Here is a 20,668-nt window from a genome sequence, read left to right on the forward strand (position 1 = left end):
GCCAACTAACTCAAATATATAAGAATTGAAGAGATTCGATTTGAAATGAGGAATATAGACTTTGAAAATTTTCATGCAAAACAATGTGACAATCAACCTCAATGGGCTACAATGGATGTAAATCGACGATATCTGAAGAAGTTAGTTGCCAACTAACTCAAATATATAAGAATTGATGAGATTCGACTTGAAATGAGGAAGATAGACTTTGAAAATTTTCATTCAAAACAATGTGACAATCGACTTCAATGGGCTTCAATGGATGTAAATCGACGATATATGGGAAAGTTAGTTGCCAACTAACTCAAATATATAAGAATTGATGAGATTCGACTTGAAATGAGGAAGATAGACTTTGAAAATTTTCATTCAAAACAAAGGGACAATCGACCTCAATGGGCTTCAATGGATGTAAATCGACTATATCTGTAAAAGTTAGTTGCCAACTAACTCAAATATATAAGAATTGATGGGATTCGACTTGAAATGAGAAAGATAGACTTTAAAAATTTTCATTCAAAACAAAGTGACAATCGACCTCAATGGGCTTCAATGGATGTAAATCGACGATGTCTGAAAAAGTTAGTTGCCAACCAACTCAAATATATAAGAATTGATGAGATTCGACTTGAAATGAGGAATATAGACTTTGAAAATTTTCATTCAAAACAATGTGACAATCGACCTCAATGGGCTTCAATGGATGTAAATCGACGATATATGGGAAAGTTAGTTGCCAACTAACTCAAATATATAAGAATTGATGGGATTCGACTTGAAATGAGAAAGATAGACTTTGAAAATTTTCATTCAAAACAAAGTGACAATCGACCTCAATGGGCTTCAATGGATGTAAATCGACGATGTCTGAAAAAGTTAGTTGCCAACTAACTCAAATATATTAGAATTGATGAGATTCGACTTGAAATGAGGAAGATAGACTTTGAAAATTTTCATTCAAAACAATGTGACAATCGACTTCAATGGGCTTCAATGGATGTAAATCGACGATATATGGGAAAGTTAGTCGCCAACTAACTCAAATATATAAGAATTGATGAGATTCGACTTGAAATGAGGAAGATAGACTTTGAAAATTTTCATTCAAAACAAAGGGACAATCGACCTCAATGGGCTTCAATGGATGTAAATCGACTATATCTGTAAAAGTTAGTTGCCAACTAACTCAAATATATAAGAATTGATGGGATTCGACTTGAAATGAGAAAGATAGACTTTCAAAATTTTCATTCAAAACAAAGTGACAATCGACCTCAATGGGCTTCAATGGATGTAAATCGACGATGTCTGAAAAAGTTAGTTGCCAACCAACTCAAATATATAAGAATTAATGAGATTCGACTTGAAATGAGGAAGATAGACTTTGAAAATTTTCATTCAAAACAATGTGACAATCGACTTCAATGGGCTTCAATGGATGTAAATCGACGATATATGGGAAAGTTAATTGCCAACTAACTCAAATATATAAGAATTGATGAGATTCGACTTGAAATGAGGAAGATAGACTTTGAAAATTTTCATTCAAAACAAAGGGACAATCGACCTCAATGGGCTTCAATGGATGTAAATCGACTATATCTGTAAAAGTTAGTTGCCAACTAACTCAAATATATAAGAATTGATGGGATTCGACTTGAAATGAGAAAGATAGACTTTAAAAATTTTCATTCAAAACAAAGTGACAATCGACCTCAATGGGCTTCAATGGATGTAAATCGACGATGTCTGAAAAAGTTAGTTGCCAACCAACTCAAATATATAAGAATTGATGAGATTCGACTTGAAATGAGGAATATAGACTTTGAAAATTTTCATTCAAAACAAAGGGACAATCGACCTCAATGGGCTTCAATGGATGTAAATCGACTATATCTGTAAAAGTTAGTTGCCAACTAACTCAAATATATAAGAATTGATGGGATTCGACTTGAAATGAGAAAGATAGACTTTAAAAATTTTCATTCAAAACAAAGTGACAATCGACCTCAATGGGCTTCAATGGATGTAAATCGACGATGTCTGAAAAAGTTAGTTGCCAACCAACTCAAATATATAAGAATTGATGAGATTCGACTTGAAATGAGGAATATAGACTTTGAAAATTTTCATTCAAAACAATGTGACAATCGACCTCAATGGGCTTCAATGGATGTAAATCGACGATATATGGGAAAGTTAGTTGCCAACTAACTCAAATATATAAGAATTGATGGGATTCGACTTGAAATGAGAAAGATAGACTTTGAAAATTTTCATTCAAAACAAAGTGACAATCGACCTCAATGGGCTTCAATGGATGTAAATCGACGATGTCTGAAAAAGTTAGTTGCCAACTAACTCAAATATATTAGAATTGATGAGATTCGACTTGAAATGAGGAAGATAGACTTTGAAAATTTTCATTCAAAACAATGTGACAATCGACTTCAATGGGCTTCAATGGATGTAAATCGACGATATATGGGAAAGTTAGTCGCCAACTAACTCAAATATATAAGAATTGATGAGATTCGACTTGAAATGAGGAAGATAGACTTTGAAAATTTTCATTCAAAACAAAGGGACAATCGACCTCAATGGGCTTCAATGGATGTAAATCGACTATATCTGTAAAAGTTAGTTGCCAACTAACTCAAATATATAAGAATTGATGGGATTCGACTTGAAATGAGAAAGATAGACTTTCAAAATTTTCATTCAAAACAAAGTGACAATCGACCTCAATGGGCTTCAATGGATGTAAATCGACGATGTCTGAAAAAGTTAGTTGCCAACCAACTCAAATATATAAGAATTAATGAGATTCGACTTGAAATGAGGAAGATAGACTTTGAAAATTTTCATTCAAAACAATGTGACAATCGACTTCAATGGGCTTCAATGGATGTAAATCGACGATATATGGGAAAGTTAGTTGCCAACTAACTCAAATATATAAGAATTGATGGGATTCGACTTGAAATGAGAAAGATAGACTTTGAAAATTTTCATTCAAAACAAAGGGACAATCGACCTCAATGGGCTTCAATGGATGTAAATCGACTATATCTGTAAAAGTTAGTTGCCAACTAACTCAAATATATAAGAATTGATGGGATTCGACTTGAAATGAGAAAGATAGACTTTCAAAATTTTCATTCAAAACAAAGTGACAATCGACCTCAATGGGCTTCAATGGATGTAAATCGACGATGTCTGAAAAAGTTAGTTGCCAACCAACTCAAATATATAAGAATTAATGAGATTCGACTTGAAATGAGGAAGATAGACTTTGAAAATTTTCATTCAAAACAAAGGGACAATCGACCTCAATGGGCTTCAATGGATGTAAATCGACTATATCTGTAAAAGTTAGTTGCCAACTAACTCAAATATATAAGAATTGATGGAATTCGACTTGAAATGAGAAAGATAGACTTTCAAAATTTTCATTCAAAACAAAGTGACAATCGACCTCAATGGGCTTCAATGGATGTAAATCGACGATGTCTGAAAAAGTTAGTTGCCAACTAACTCAAATATATAAGAATTGATGGGATTCGACTTGAAATGAGAAAGATAGACTTTGAAAATTTTCATTCAAAACAATGTGACAATCGACCTCAATGGGCTTCAATGGATGTAAATCGACGATATATGGGAAAGTTAGTTGCCAACTAACTCAAATATATAAGAATTGATGGGATTCGACTTGAAATGAGAAAGATAGACTTTGAAAATTTTCATTCAAAACAAAGTGACAATCGACCTCAATGGGCTTCAATGGATGTAAATCGAGGATATATGGGAAAGTTAGTTGCCAACTAACTCAAATATATAAGAATTGATGAGATTCGACTTGAAATGAGGAAGATAGACTTTGAAAATTTTCATTCAAAACAAAGGGACAATCGACCTCAATGGGCTTCAATGGATGTAAATCGACTATATCTGTAAAAGTTAGTTGCCAACTAACTCAAATATATAAGAATTGATGAGATTCGACTTGAAATGTGGAAGATAGACTTTCAAAATTTTCATTCAAAACAAAGTGACAATCGACCTCAATGGGCTTCAATGGATGTAAATCGACGATGTCTGAAAAAGTTAGTTGCCAACCAACTCAAATATATAAGAATTAATGAGATTCGACTTGAAATGAAGAAGATAGACTTTGAAAATTTTCATTCAAAACAATGTGACAATCGACCTCAATGGGCTTCAATGGATGTAAATCGACTATATCTGTAAAAGTTAGTTGCCAACTAACTCAAATATATAAGAATTGATGGAATTCGACTTGAAATGAGAAAGATAGACTTTCAAAATTTTCATTCAAAACAAAGTGACAATCGACCTCAATGGGCTTCAATGGATGTAAATCGACGATGTCTGAAAAAGTTAGTTGCCAACCAACTCAAATATATAAGAATTAATGAGATTCGACTTGAAATGAAGAAGATAGACTTTGAAAATTTTCATTCAAAACAATGTGACAATCGACCTCAATGGGATTCAATGGATGTAAATCGACGATATCTGAAAAAGTTAGTTGCCAACTAACTCAAATATATAAGAATTGATGGGATTCGACTTGAAATGAGAAAGATAGACTTTGAAAATTTTCATTCAAAACAATGTGACAATCGACCTCAATGGGCTTCAATGGATGTAAATCGACGATATATGGGAAAGTTAGTTGCCAACTAACTCAAATATATAAGAATTGATGGGATTCGACTTGAAATGAGAAAGATAGACTTTGAAAATTTTCATTCAAAACAAAGTGACAATCGACCTCAATGGGCTTCAATGGATGTAAATCGAGGATATATGGGAAAGTTAGTTGCCAACTAACTCAAATATATAAGAATTGATGAGATTCGACTTGAAATGAGGAAGATAGACTTTGAAAATTTTCATTCAAAACATAGGGACAATCGACCTCAATGGGCTTCAATGGATGTAAATCGACTATATCTGTAAAAGTTAGTTGCCAACCAACTCAAATATATAAGAATTAATGAGATTCGACTTGAAATGAGGAATATAGACTTTGAAAATTTTCATTCAAAACAATGTGACAGTCGACCTCAATGGGCTTCAATGGATGTAAATCGACGATATCTGAAAAAGTTAGTTGCCAACTAACTCAAATATATAAGAATTGATGAGATTCGACTTGAAATGTGGAAGATAGACTTTGAAAATTTTCATTCAAAACAATGTGACAAACGACCTCAATGGGCTTCAATGGATGTAAATCGACGATATCTGAAAAAGTTAGATGCCAACTAACTCAAATATATAAGAATTGAAGAGATTCGATTTGAAATGAGGAAGATAGACTTTGAAAATTTTCATTCAAAACAATGTGACAGTCGACCTCAATGGGCTTCAATGGATGTAAATCGACGATATCTGAAAAAGTTAGTTGCCAACTAACTCAAATATATAAGAATTGATGAGATTCGACTTGAAATGTGGAAGATAGACTTTGAAAATTTTCATTCAAAACAATGTGACAAACGACCTCAAAGGGCTTCAATGGATGTAAATCGACGATATCTGAAAAAGTTAGATGCCAACTAACTCAAATATATAAGAATTGAAGAGATTCGATTTGAAATGAGGAATATAGACTTTGAAAATTTTCATGCAAAACAATGTGACAATCAACCTCAATGGGCTACAATGGATGTAAATCGACGATATCTGAAGAAGTTAGTTGCCAACTAACTCAAATATATAAGAATTGATGAGATTCGACTTGAAATGAGGAAGATAGACTTTGAAAATTTTCATTCAAAACAATGTGACAATCGACCTCAATGGGCTTCAATGGATGTAAATCGACTATATCTGTAAAAGTTAGTTGCCAACTAACTCAAATATATAAGAATTGATGAGATTCGACTTGAAATGAGGAAGATAGACTTTGAAAATTTTCATTCAAAACAAAGGGACAATCGACCTCAATGGGCTTCAATGGATGTAAATCGACTATATCTGTAAAAGTTAGTTGCCAACTAACTCAAATATATAAGAATTGATGGGATTCGACTTGAAATGAGAAAGATAGACTTTAAAAATTTTCATTCAAAACAAAGTGACAATCGACCTCAATGGGCTTCAATGGATGTAAATCGACGATGTCTGAAAAAGTTAGTTGCCAACCAACTCAAATATATAAGAATTGATGAGATTCGACTTGAAATGAGGAATATAGACTTTGAAAATTTTCATTCAAAACAATGTGACAATCGACCTCAATGGGCTTCAATGGATGTAAATCGACGATATATGGGAAAGTTAGTTGCCAACTAACTCAAATATATAAGAATTGATGGGATTCGACTTGAAATGAGAAAGATAGACTTTGAAAATTTTCATTCAAAACAAAGTGACAATCGACCTCAATGGGCTTCAATGGATGTAAATCGACGATGTCTGAAAAAGTTAGTTGCCAACTAACTCAAATATATTAGAATTGATGAGATTCGACTTGAAATGAGGAAGATAGACTTTGAAAATTTTCATTCAAAACAATGTGACAATCGACTTCAATGGGCTTCAATGGATGTAAATCGACGATATATGGGAAAGTTAGTCGCCAACTAACTCAAATATATAAGAATTGATGAGATTCGACTTGAAATGAGGAAGATAGACTTTGAAAATTTTCATTCAAAACAAAGGGACGATCGACCTCAATGGGCTTCAATGGATGTAAATCGACTATATCTGTAGAAGTTAGTTGCCAACTAACTCAAATATATAAGAATTGATGGGATTCGACTTGAAATGAGAAAGATAGACTTTCAAAATTTTCATTCAAAACAAAGTGACAATCGACCTCAATGGGCTTCAATGGATGTAAATCGACGATGTCTGAAAAAGTTAGTTGCCAACCAACTCAAATATATAAGAATTAATGAGATTCGACTTGAAATGAGGAAGATAGACTTTGAAAATTTTCATTCAAAACAAAGGGACAATCGACCTCAATGGGCTTCAATGGATGTAAATCGACGATATCTGAAAAAGTTAGTTGCCAACTAACTCAAATATATAAGAATTGATGAGATTCGACTTGAAATGAAGAAGATAGACTTCGAAAATTTTCATTCAAAACAATGTGACAATCGACCTCAATGGGCTCCAATGGATGTAAATCGATGATATCTGTAAAAGTTAGTTGCCACCTACTTCAAATATATGAGAATTGATGAGATTCGACTTGAGATGAGGAAGATAGACTTTGAAAATTTTCATTCAAAACAATGTGACAATCGACCTCAATGGGCTTCAATGGATGTAAATTGACGATATCTGTAAAAGTTAGTTGCCAACTAATCAAATATATAAGAATTGATGAGATTCGACTTAAAATGAGGAAGATAGACTTTGAAAATTTTCATTCAAAACAATGTGACAATCGACCTCAATGGGCTTCAATGGATGTAAATCGACGATATCTGAAAAAGTTAGTTGCCAACTAACTCAAATATATAAGAATTGATGAGATTCGACTTGAAATGAGGACGATAGACTTTGAAAATTTTCATTCAAAACAAAGGGACAATCGACCTCAATGGGCTTCAATGTATGTAAATCGACGATATATGGGAAAGTTAGTTGCCAACTAACTCAAATATATAAGAATTGATGAGATTCGACTTGAAATGAGGAAGATAGACTTTGAAAATTTTCATTCAAAACAAAGGGACAATCGACCTCAATGTGCTTCAATGGATGTAAATCGACTATATCTGTAAAAGTTAGTTGCCAACTAACTCAAATATATAAGAATTGATGGGATTCGACTTGAAATGAGAAAGATAGACTTTGAAAATTTTCATTCAAAACAAAGTGACAATCGACCTCAATGGGCTTCAATGGATGTAAATCGACGATGTCTGAAAAAGTTAGTTGCCAACCAACTCAAATATATAAGAATTGATGAGATTCGACTTGAAATGAGGAATATAGACTTTGAAAATTTTCATGCAAAACAATGTGACAATCGACCTCAATGGGCTTCAATGGATGTAAATCGACGATATCTGAAAAAGTTAGTTGCCAACTAACTCAAATATATAAGAATTGATGAGATTCGACTTGAAATGAGGGAGATAGACTTTGAAAATTTTCATTCAAAACAATGTGACAATCGACTTCAATGGGCTTCAATGGATGTAAATCGACGATATATGGGAAAGTTAGTTGCCAACTAACTCAAATATATAAGAATTGATGAGATTCGACTTGAAATGAGGAAGATAGACTTTGAAAATTTTCATTTAAAACAAAGGGACAATCGACCTCAATGTGCTTCAATGGATGTAAATCGACTATATCTGTAAAAGTTAGTTGCCAACTAACTCAAATATATAAGAATTGATGGGATTCGACTTGAAATGAGAAAGATAGACTTTGAAAATTTTCATTCAAAACAAAGTGACAATCGACCTCAATGGGCTTCAATGGATGTAAATCGACGATGTCTGAAAAAGTTAGTTGCCAACCAACTCAAATATATAAGAATTGATGAGATTCGACTTGAAATGAGGAATATAGACTTTGAAAATTTTCATGCAAAACAATGTGACAATCGACCTCAATGGGCTTCAATGGATGTAAATCGACGATATCTGAAAAAGTTAGTTGCCAACTAACTCAAATATATAAGAATTGATGAGATTCGACTTGAAATGAAGAAGATAGACTTTGAAAATTTTCATTCAAAATAATGTGACAATCGACCTCGATGGGCTTCAATGGATGTAAATCGACGATATATGGGAAAGTTAGTTGCCAACTAACTCAAATATATAAGAATTGATGGGATTCGACTTGAAATGAGAAAGATAGACTTTGAAAATTTTCATTCAAAACAATGTGACAATCGACTTCAATGGGCTTCAATGGATGTAAATCGACGATATATGGGGAAGTTAGTTGCCAACTAACTCAAATATATAAGAATTGATGAGATTCGACTTGAAATGAAGAAGATAGACTTTGAAAATTTTCATTCAAAACAAAGGGACAATCGACCTCAATGGGCTTCAATGGATGTAAATCAACTATATCTGTAAAAGTTAGTTGCCAACTAACTCAAATATATAAGAATTGATGAGATTCGACTTGAAATGAGGAAGATAGACTAGAAAATTTTCATTAAAAACAATGTGACAAACGACCTCAATGGGCTTCAATGGATGTAAATCGACGATATCTCAGGAAGTTAGATGCCAACCAACTCAAATATATAAGAATTGATGAGATTCGACTTGAAATGAGGAATATAGACTTTGAAAATTTTCATTCAAAACAATGTGACAATCGACCTCAATGGGCTTCAATGGATGTAAATCGACGATATATGGGAAAGTTAGTTGCCAACTAACTCAAATATATAAGAATTGATGAGATTCGACTTGCAATGAGGAAGATAGACTTTGAAAATTTTCATTCAAAACAAAGGGACAATCGACCTCAATGTGCTTCAATGGATGTAAATCGACTATATCTGTAAAAGTTAGTTGCCAACTAACTCAAATATATAAGAATTGATGGGATTCGACTTGAAATGAGAAAGATAGACTTTGAAAATTTTCATTCAAAACAAAGTGACAATCGACCTCAATGGGCTTCAATGGATGTAAATCGACGATGTCTGAAAAAGTTAGTTGCCAACCAACTCAAATATATAAGAATTGATGAGATTCGACTTGAAATGAGGAATATAGACTTTGAAAATTTTCATGCAAAACAATGTGACAATCGACCTCAATGGGCTTCAATGGATGTAAATCGACGATATCTGAAAAAGTTAGTTGCCAACTAACTCAAATATATAAGAATTGATGAGATTCGACTTGAAATGAAGAAGATAGACTTTGAAAATTTTCATTCAAAATAATGTGACAATCGACCTCAATGGGCTTCAATGGATGTAAATCGACGATATATGGGAAAGTTAGTTGCCAACTAACTCAAATATATAAGAATTGATGGGATTCGACTTGAAATGAGAAAGATAGACTTTGAAAATTTTCATTCAAAACAATGTGACAATCGACTTCAATGGGCTTCAATGGATGTAAATCGACGATATATGGGGAAGTTAGTTGCCAACTAACTCAAATATATAAGAATTGATGAGATTCGACTTGAAATGAAGAAGATAGACTTTGAAAATTTTCATTCAAAACAAAGGGACAATCGACCTCAATGGGCTTCAATGGATGTAAATCAACTATATCTGTAAAAGTTAGTTGCCAACTAACTCAAATATATAAGAATTGATGGGATTCGACTTGAAATGAGAAAGATAGACTTTGAAAATTTTCATTCAAAACAAAGTGACAGTCGACCTCAATGGGCTTCAATGGATGTAAATCGACGATGTCTGAAAAAGTTAGTTGCCAACCAACTCAAATATATAAGAATTGATGAGATTCGACTTGAAATGAGGAAGATAGACTTTGAAAATTTTCATTCAAAACAATGTGACAAACGACCTCAATGGGCTTTAATGGATGTAAATCGACGATATTTGAAAAAGTTGGTTGCCAACTATCTCAAATATATAAGAATTGGTGAGATTCGACTTGAAATGAAGAAGATAGACTTTGAAAATTTTCATTCAAAACAATGTGACATTCGACCTCAATGGGCTTCAATGGATGTAAATCGACGATATATGGGAAAGTTAGTTGCCAACTAACTCAAATATATAAGAATTGATGGGATTCGACTTGAAATGAGGAAGATAGACTTTGAAAATTTTCATTCAAAACAAAGTGACAATCGACCTCAATGGGCTTCAATGGATGTAAATCGACGATGTCTGAAAAAGTTAGTTGCCAACTAACTCAAATATATAAGAATTGATGAGATTCGACTTGAAATGAGGAAGATAGACTTTGAAAATTTTCATTCAAAACAATGTGACAATCGACTTCAATGGGCTTCAATGGATGTAAATCGACGATATATGGGGAAGTTAGTTGCCAACTAACTCAAATATATAAGAATTGATGAGATTCGACTTGAAATGAGGAAGATAGCCTTTGAAAATTTTCATTCAAAACAAAGGGACAATCGACCTCAATGGGCTCCAATGGATGTAAATCGACTATATCTGTAAAAGTTAGTTGCCAACTAACTCAAATATATAAGAATTGATGGGATTCGACTTGAAATGAGAAAGATAGACTTTGAAAATTTTCATTCAAAACAAAGTGACAATCGACCTCAATGGGCTTCAATGGATGTAAATCGACGATGTCTGAAAAAGTTAGTTGCCAACCAACTCAAATATATAAGAATTGATGAGATTCGACTTGAAATGAGGAATATAGACTTTGAAAATTTTCATGCAAAACAATGTGACAATCGACCTCAATGGGCTTCAATGGATGTAAATCGACGATATCTGAAAAAGTTAGTTGCCAACTAACTAAAATATATGAGAATTGATGAGATTCGACTTGAAATGAAGAAGATAGACTTTGAAAATTTTCATTCAAAACAATGTGACAATCGACCTCAATGGGCTTCAATGGATGTAAATCGACGATATATGGGAAAGTTAGTTGCCAACTAACTCAAATATATAAGAATTGATGAGATTCGACTTGAAATGAAGAAGATAGACTTTGAAAATTTTCATTCAAAACAAAGGGACAATCGACCTCAATGGGCTTCAATGGATGTAAATCAACTATATCTGTAAAAGTTAGTTGCCAACTAACTCAAATATATAAGAATTGATGGGATTCGACTTGAAATGAGAAAGATAGACTTTGAAAATTTTCATTCAAAACAATGTGACAGTCGACCTCAATGGGCTTCAATGGATGTAAATCGACGATGTCTGAAAAAGTTAGTTGCCAACCAACTCAAATATATAAGAATTGATGAGATTCGACTTGAAATGAGGAAGATAGACTTTGAAAATTTTCATTCAAAACAATGTGACAAACGACCTCAATGGGCTTTAATGGATGTAAATCGACGATATTTGAAAAAGTTGGTTGCCAACTATCTCAAATATATAAGAATTGATGAGATTCGACTTGAAATGAAGAAGATAGACTTTGAAAATTTTCATTCAAAACAATGTGACATTCGACCTCAATGGGCTTCAATGGATGTAAATCGACGATATATGGGAAAGTTAGTTGCCAACTAACTCAAATATATAAGAATTGATGGGATTCGACTTGAAATGAGGAAGATAGACTTTGAAAATTTTCATTCAAAACAAAGTGACAATCGACCTCAATGGGCTTCAATGGATGTAAATCGACGATGTCTGAAAAAGTTAGTTGCCAACTAACTCAAATATATAAGAATTGATGAGATTCGACTTGAAATGAGGAAGATAGACTTTGAAAATTTTCATTCAAAACAATGTGACAATCGACTTCAATGGGCTTCAATGGATGTAAATCGACGATATATGGGGAAGTTAGTTGCCAACTAACTCAAATATATAAGAATTGATGAGATTCGACTTGAAATGAGGAAGATAGCCTTTGAAAATTTTCATTCAAAACAAAGGGACAATCGACCTCAATGGGCTCCAATGGATGTAAATCGACTATATCTGTAAAAGTTAGTTGCCAACTAACTCAAATATATAAGAATTGATGGGATTCGACTTGAAATGAGAAAGATAGACTTTGAAAATTTTCATTCAAAACAAAGTGACAATCGACCTCAATGGGCTTCAATGGATGTAAATCGACGATGTCTGAAAAAGTTAGTTGCCAACCAACTCAAATATATAAGAATTGATGAGATTCGACTTGAAATGAGGAATATAGACTTTGAAAATTTTCATGCAAAACAATGTGACAATCGACCTCAATGGGCTTCAATGGATGTAAATCGACGATATCTGAAAAAGTTAGTTGCCAACTAACTGAAATATATGAGAATTGATGAGATTCGACTTGAAATGAAGAAGATAGACTTTGAAAATTTTCATTCAAAACAATGTGACAATCGACCTCAATGGGCTTCAATGGATGTAAATCGACGATATATGGGAAAGTTAGTTGCCAACTAACTCAAATATATAAGAATTGATGGGATTCGACTTTAAATGAGGAAGATAGACTTTGAAAATTTTCATTCAAAACAAAGTGACAATCGACCTCGATGGGCTTCAATGGATGTAAATCGACGATGTCTGAAAAAGTTAGTTGCCAACTAACTCAAATATATAAGAATTGATGAGATTCGACTTGAAATGAGGAAGATAGACTTTGAAAATTTTCATTCAAAACAATGTGACAATCGACTTCAATGGGCTTCAATGGATGTAGATCGACGATATATGGGGAAGTTAGTTGCCAACTAACTCAAATATATAAGAATTGATGAGATTCGACTTGAAATGAGGAAGATAGACTTTGAAAATTTTCATTAAAAACAAAGGGACAATCGACCTCAATGGGCTTCAATGGATGTAAATCGACTATATCTGTAAAAGTTAGTTGCCAACTAACTCAAATATATAAGAATTGATGGGATTCGACTTGAAATGAGAAAGATAGACTTTGAAAATTTTCATGCAAAACAATGTGACAATCGACCTCAATGGGCTTCAATGGATGTAAATCGACGATATCTGAAAAAGTTAGTTGCCAACTAACTCAAATATATAAGAATTGATGAGATTCGACTTGAAATGAAGAAGATAGACTTTGAAAATTTTCATTCAAAACAATGTGACTATCGACCTCAATGGGCTTCGATGGATGTAAATCGACGATATATGGGAAAGTTAGTTGCCAACTAACTCAAATATATAAGAATTGATAAGATTCGACTTGAAATGTGGAAGTTAGACTTTGAAAATTTTCAATCAAAACAAAGTGAAATTCGACCTCAATGGGCTTCAATGGATGTAAATCGACGATATCTGAAGAAGTTAGTTGCCAACTAACTCAAATATATAAGAATTGATGAGATTCGACTTGAAATGAGGAAGATAGACTAGAAAATTTTCATTCAAAACAATGTGACTATCGACCTCAATGGGCTCCAATGGATGTAAATCGACTATATCTGTAAAAGTTAGTTGCCAACTAACTCAAATATATAAAAATTGATGGGATTCGACTTGAAATGAGAAAGATAGACTTTGAAAATTTTCATTCAAAACAAAGTGACAATCGACCTCAATGGGCTTCAATGGATGTAAATCGACGATGTCTGAAAAAGTTAGTTGCCAACCAACTCAAATATATAAGAATTGATGAGATTCGACTTGAAATGAGGAATATAGACTTTGAAAATTTTCATGCAAAACAATGTGACAATCGACCTCAATGGGCTTCAATGGATGTAAATCGACGATATCTGAAAAAGTTAGTTGCTAACTAACTCAAATATATAAGAATTGATGAGATTCGACTTGAAATGAAGAAGATAGACTTTGAAAATTTTCATTCAAAACAATGTGACAATCGACCTCAATGGGCTTCAATGGATGTAAATCGACGATATATGGGAAAGTTAGTTGCCAACTAACTCAAATATATGAGAATTGATGGGATTCGACTTGAAATGAGAAAGATAGACTTTGAAAATTTTCATTCAAAACAATGTGACTATCGACATCAATGGGCTTCAATGGATGTAAATCGACGATATATGGGAAAGTTAATGGCCAACTAACTCAAATATAAAAGAATTGATGAGATTCGACTTGAAATGTGGAAGTTAGACTTTGAAAATTTTCAATCAAAACAAAGTGAAATTCGACCTCAATGGGCTTCAATGAATGTAAATCGAAGATATCTGAAAAAGTTAGTTGCCAACTAACTCAAATATATAAGAATTGATGAGATTCGACTTGAAATGAGGAAGATAGACTTTGAAAATTTTCAATCAAAACAAAGTGAAAATCGACCTCAATGGGCTTCAATGGATGTAAATCGACGATATCTGAAAAAGTTAGTTGCCAACTAACTCAAATATATAAGAATTGATGAGATTCGACTTGAAATGAGGAAGATAGACTAGAAAATTTTCATTAAAAACAATGTGACAAACGACCTCAATGGGCTTCAATGGATGTAAATCGACGATATCTCAGGAAGTTAGATGCCAACCAACTCAAATATATAAGAATTGATGAGATTCGACTTGAAATGAGGAATATAGACTTTGAAAATTTTCATTCAAAACAATGTGACAATCGACCTCAATGGGCTTCAATGGATGTAAATCGACGATATATGGGAAAGTTAGTTGCCAACTAACTCAAATATATAAGAATTGATGAGATTCGACTTGAAAGGAGGAAGATAGACTTTGAAAATTTCCATTAAAAACAAAGGGACAATCGACCTCAATGGATGTAAATCGACTATATCTGTAAAAGTTAGTTGCCAACTAACTTAAATATATAAGAATTGATGGGATTCGACTTGAAATGAGGAAGATAGACTTTGAAAATTTTCATTCAAAACAAAGTGACAATCGACCTCAATGGGCTTCAATGGATGTAAATCGACGATATCTGAAAAAGTTAGTTGCCAACTAACTCAAATATATAAGAATTGATGAGATTCGACTTGAAATGAGGAAGATAGACTTTGAAAATTTTCATGCAAAACAATGTGATAATCGACCTCAATGGGCTTCAATGGATGTAAATCGACGATATCTGTGAAAGTTAGTTGCAAACCAACTCAAATATATAAGAATTGATGAGATTCGACTTGAAACGAGGAAGATAGACTTTGGGCTTCAATGGATGTAAATCGACGATATCTGAGAAAGTTAGATGCCAACTAACTCAAATATATAAGAATTGATGAGATTCGACTTGAAATGAGGAATATAGACTTTGAAAATTTTCATGCAAAACAATGTGACAATCGACCTCAATGGGCTTCAATGGATGTAAATCGACGATATCTGAAAAAGTTAGTTGCCAACTAACTCAAATATATAAGAATTGATGAGATTCGACTTGAAATGAGGAAGATAGGCTTTGAAAATTTTCATTCAAAACAAAGGGACAATCGACCTCAATGGGCTTCAATGGATGTAAATCGACTATATCTGTAAAAGTTAGTTGCCAACTAACTCAAATATATAAGAATTGATGGGATTCGACTTGAAATGAGGAAGATAGACTTTGAAAATTTTCATTCAAAACAAAGTGACAATCGACCTCAATGGGCTTCAATGGATGTAAATCGACGATATCTGAGAAAGTTAGTTGCCAACTAACTCAAACATATAAGAATTGATGAGATTCGACTTGAAATGAGGAAGATAGACTTTGAAAATTTTCATTCAAAACAATGTGACAATCGACCTCAATGGGCTTCAATGGATGTAAATCGACGATATCTGAAAAAGTTAGTTGCCAACTAACTCAAATATATAAGAATTGATGAGATTCGACTTGAAATGAGGAAGATAGACTAGAAAATTTTCATTAAAAACAATGTGACAAACGACCTCAATGGGCTTCAATGGATGTAAATCGACGATATCTCAGGAAGTTAGATGCCAACCAACTCAAATATATAAGAATTGATGAGATTCGACTTGAAATGAGGAATATAGACTTTGAAAATTTTCATTCAAAACAATGTGACAATCGACCTCAATGGGCTTCAATGGATGTAAATCGACGATATATGGGAAAGTTAGTTGCCAACTAACTCAAATATATAAGAATTGATGAGATTCGACTTGAAAGGAGGAAGATAGACTTTGAAAATTTCCATTAAAAACAAAGGGACAATCGACCTCAATGGATGTAAATCGACTATATCTGTAAAAGTTAGTTGCCAACTAACTTAAATATATAAGAATTGATGGGATTCGACTTGAAATGAGGAAGATAGACTTTGAAAATTTTCATTCAAAACAAAGTGACAATCGACCTCAATGGGCTTCAATGGATGTAAATCGACGATATCTGAAAAAGTTAGTTGCCAACTAACTCAAATATATAAGAATTGATGAGATTCGACTTGAAATGAGGAAGATAGACTTTGAAAATTTTCATGCAAAACAATGTGATAATCGACCTCAATGGGCTTCAATGGATGTAAATCGACGATATCTGTGAAAGTTAGTTGCAAACCAACTCAAATATATAAGAATTGATGAGATTCGACTTGAAACGAGGAAGATAGACTTTGGGCTTCAATGGATGTAAATCGACGATATCTGAGAAAGTTAGATGCCAACTAACTCAAATATATAAGAATTGATGAGATTCGACTTGAAATGAGGAATATAGACTTTGAAAATTTTCATGCAAAACAATGTGACAATCGACCTCAATGGGCTTCAATGGATGTAAATCGACGATATCTGAAAAAGTTAGTTGCCAACTAACTCAAATATATAAGAATTGATGAGATTCGACTTGAAATGAGGAAGATAGGCTTTGAAAATTTTCATTCAAAACAAAGGGACAATCGACCTCAATGGGCTTCAATGGATGTAAATCGACTATATCTGTAAAAGTTAGTTGCCAACTAACTCAAATATATAAGAATTGATGGGATTCGACTTGAAATGAGGAAGATAGACTTTGAAAATTTTCATTCAAAACAAAGTGACAATCGACCTCAATGGGCTTCAATGGATGTAAATCGACAATATCTGAAAAAGTTAGTTGCCAACTAACTCAAATATATAAGAATTGATGAGATTCGACTTGAAATGAGGAAGATAGACTTTGAAAATTTTCATTCAAAACAATGTGACAATCGACCTCAATGGGCTTCAATGGATGTAAATCGACGATATCTGAAAAAGTTAGTTGCCAACTAACTCAAATATATAAGAATTGATGAGATTCGACTTGAAATGAGGAAGATAGACTCTGAAAATTTTCATTCAAAACAATGTGACAATCGACCTCAATGGGCTTCAATGGATGTAAATCGACGATATCTGAAAAAGTTAGTTGCAAACTAACTCAAATATATAAGAATTGATGAGATTCGACTTGAAATGAGGAAGATAGACTTTGAAAATTTTCATTCAAAACAATGTGACAATCGACCTCAATGGGCTTCAATGGATGTAAATCGACGATATCTGAAGAAGTTAGTTGCCAACTAACTCAAATATATAAGAATTGATGAGATTCGACTTGAAATGAGGAAGATAGACTCTGAAAATTTTCATTCAAAACAAAGTGACAATCGACCTCAATGGGCTTCAATGGATGTAAATCGACGATGTCTGAAAAAGTTAGTTGCCAACTAACTCAAATATATAAGAATTGATGAGATTCGACTTGAAATGAGAAAGATAGACTTTAAAAATTTTCATTCAAAACAATGTGACAATCGACCTCAATGGGCTTCAATGGATGTAAATCGACGATATCTGAAAAAGTTAGTTGCCAACTAACTCAAATATATAAGAATTGATGAGATTCGACTTGAAATGAGGAAGATAGGCTTTGAAAATTTTCATTCAAAACAAAGGGACAATCGACCTCAATGGGCTTCAATGGATGTAAATCGACTGTATCTGTAAAAGTTAGTTGCCAACTAACTCAAATATATAAGAATTGATGGGAATCGACTTGAAATGAGGAAGATAGACTTTGAAAATTTTCATTCAAAACAATGTGACAATCGACCTCAATGGGCTTCAATGGATGTAAATCGACGATATCTGAAAAAGTTAGTTGCCAACTAACTCAAATATATAAGAATTGATGAGATTCGACTTGAAATGAGGAAGATAGACTCTGAAAATTTTCATTCAAAACAATGTGAACAATCGACCTCAATGGGCTTCAATGGATGTAAATCGACGATATCTGAAAAAGTTAGTTGCAAACTAACTCAAATATATAAGAATTGATGAGATTCGACTTGAAATGAAGAAGATAGACTTTGAAAATTTTAATTCAAAACAAAGGGACAATCGACCTCAATGGGCTTCAATGGATGTAAATCGACTATATCTGTAAAAGTTAGTTGCCAACTAACTCAAATATATAAGAATTGATGGGATTCGACTTGAAATGAGGAAGATAGACTTTAAAAATTTTCATTCAAAACAATGTGACAATCGACCTCAATGGGCTTCAATGGATGTAAATCGACGATATCTGAATAAGTTAGTTGCAAACTCACTCAAATATATGAGAATTGATGAGATTCGACTTGAAATGAGGAAGATAGACTCTGAAAATTTTCATTCAAAACAATGTGACAATCGACCTCAGTGGGCTTCAATGGATGTAAATCGACGATATCTGAAAAAGTTAGTTGCCAACTAACTCAAATATATAAGAATTGATGAGATTCGACTTGAAATGAGGAAGATAGACTTTGAAAATTTTCAATCAAAACAAAGTGAAAATCGACCTCAATGGGCTTCAATGGATGTAAATCGACGATGTCTGAAAAAGTTAGTTGCCAACTAACTCAAATATATAAGAATTGATGAGATTCGACTTGAAATGAGGAAGATAGGCTTTGAAAATTTTCATTCAAAACAAAGGGACAATCGACCTCAATGGGCTTCAATGGATGTAAATCGACTATATCTGTAGAACTTAGTTGCCAACTAACTCAAATATATAAGAATTGATGGGATTCGACTTGAAATGAGGAAGATAGACTTTGAAAATTTTCATGCAAAACAATGTGACAATCGACCTCAATGGGCTTCAATGGATGTAAATCGACGATATCTGAAAAAGTTAGTTGCCAACTAACTCAAATATATAAGAATTGATGAGATTCGACTTGAAATGAGGGAGATAGACTCTGAAAATTTTCATTCAAAACAATGTGAACAATCGACCTCAATGGGCTTCAATGGATGTAAATCGACGATATCTGAAAAAGTTAGTTGCAAACTAACTCAAATATATAAGAATTGATGAGATTCGACTTGAAATGAAGAAGATAGACTTTGAAAATTTTAATTCAAAACAAAGGGACAATCGACCTCAATGGGCTTCAATGGATGTAAATCGACTATATCTGTAAAAGTTAGTTGCCAACTAACTCAAATATATAAGAATTGATGGGATTCGACTTGAAATGAGGAAGATAGACTTTAAAAATTTTCATTCAAAACAATGTGACAATCGACCTCAATGGGCTTCAATGGATGTAAATCGACGATATCTGAATAAGTTAGTTGCAAACTCACTCAAATATATGAGAATTGATGAGATTCGACTTGAAATGAGGAAGATAGACTCTGAAAATTTTCATTCAAAACAATGTGACAATCGACCTCAGTGGGCTTCAATGGATGTAAATCGACGATATCTGAAAAAGTTAGTTGCCAACTAACTCAAATATATAAGAATTGATGAGATTCGACTTGAAATGAGGAAGATAGACTTTGAAAATTTTCAATCAAAACAAAGTGAAAATCGACCTCAATGGGCTTCAATGGATGTAAATCGACGATGTCTGAAAAAGTTAGTTGCCAACTAACTCAAATATATAAGAATTGATGAGATTCGACTTGAAATGAGGAAGATAGGCTTTGAAAATTTTCATTCAAAACAAAGGGACAATCGACCTCAATGGGCTTCAATGGATGTAAATCGACTATATCTGTAGAACTTAGTTGCCAACTAACTCAAATATATAAGAATTGATGGGATTCGACTTGA

Source organism: Diorhabda sublineata, chromosome 9 (assembly GCF_026230105.1).
Source record: "Diorhabda sublineata isolate icDioSubl1.1 chromosome 9, icDioSubl1.1, whole genome shotgun sequence".
NCBI classification, from domain to species: Eukaryota; Metazoa; Arthropoda; class Insecta; order Coleoptera; family Chrysomelidae; genus Diorhabda; species Diorhabda sublineata.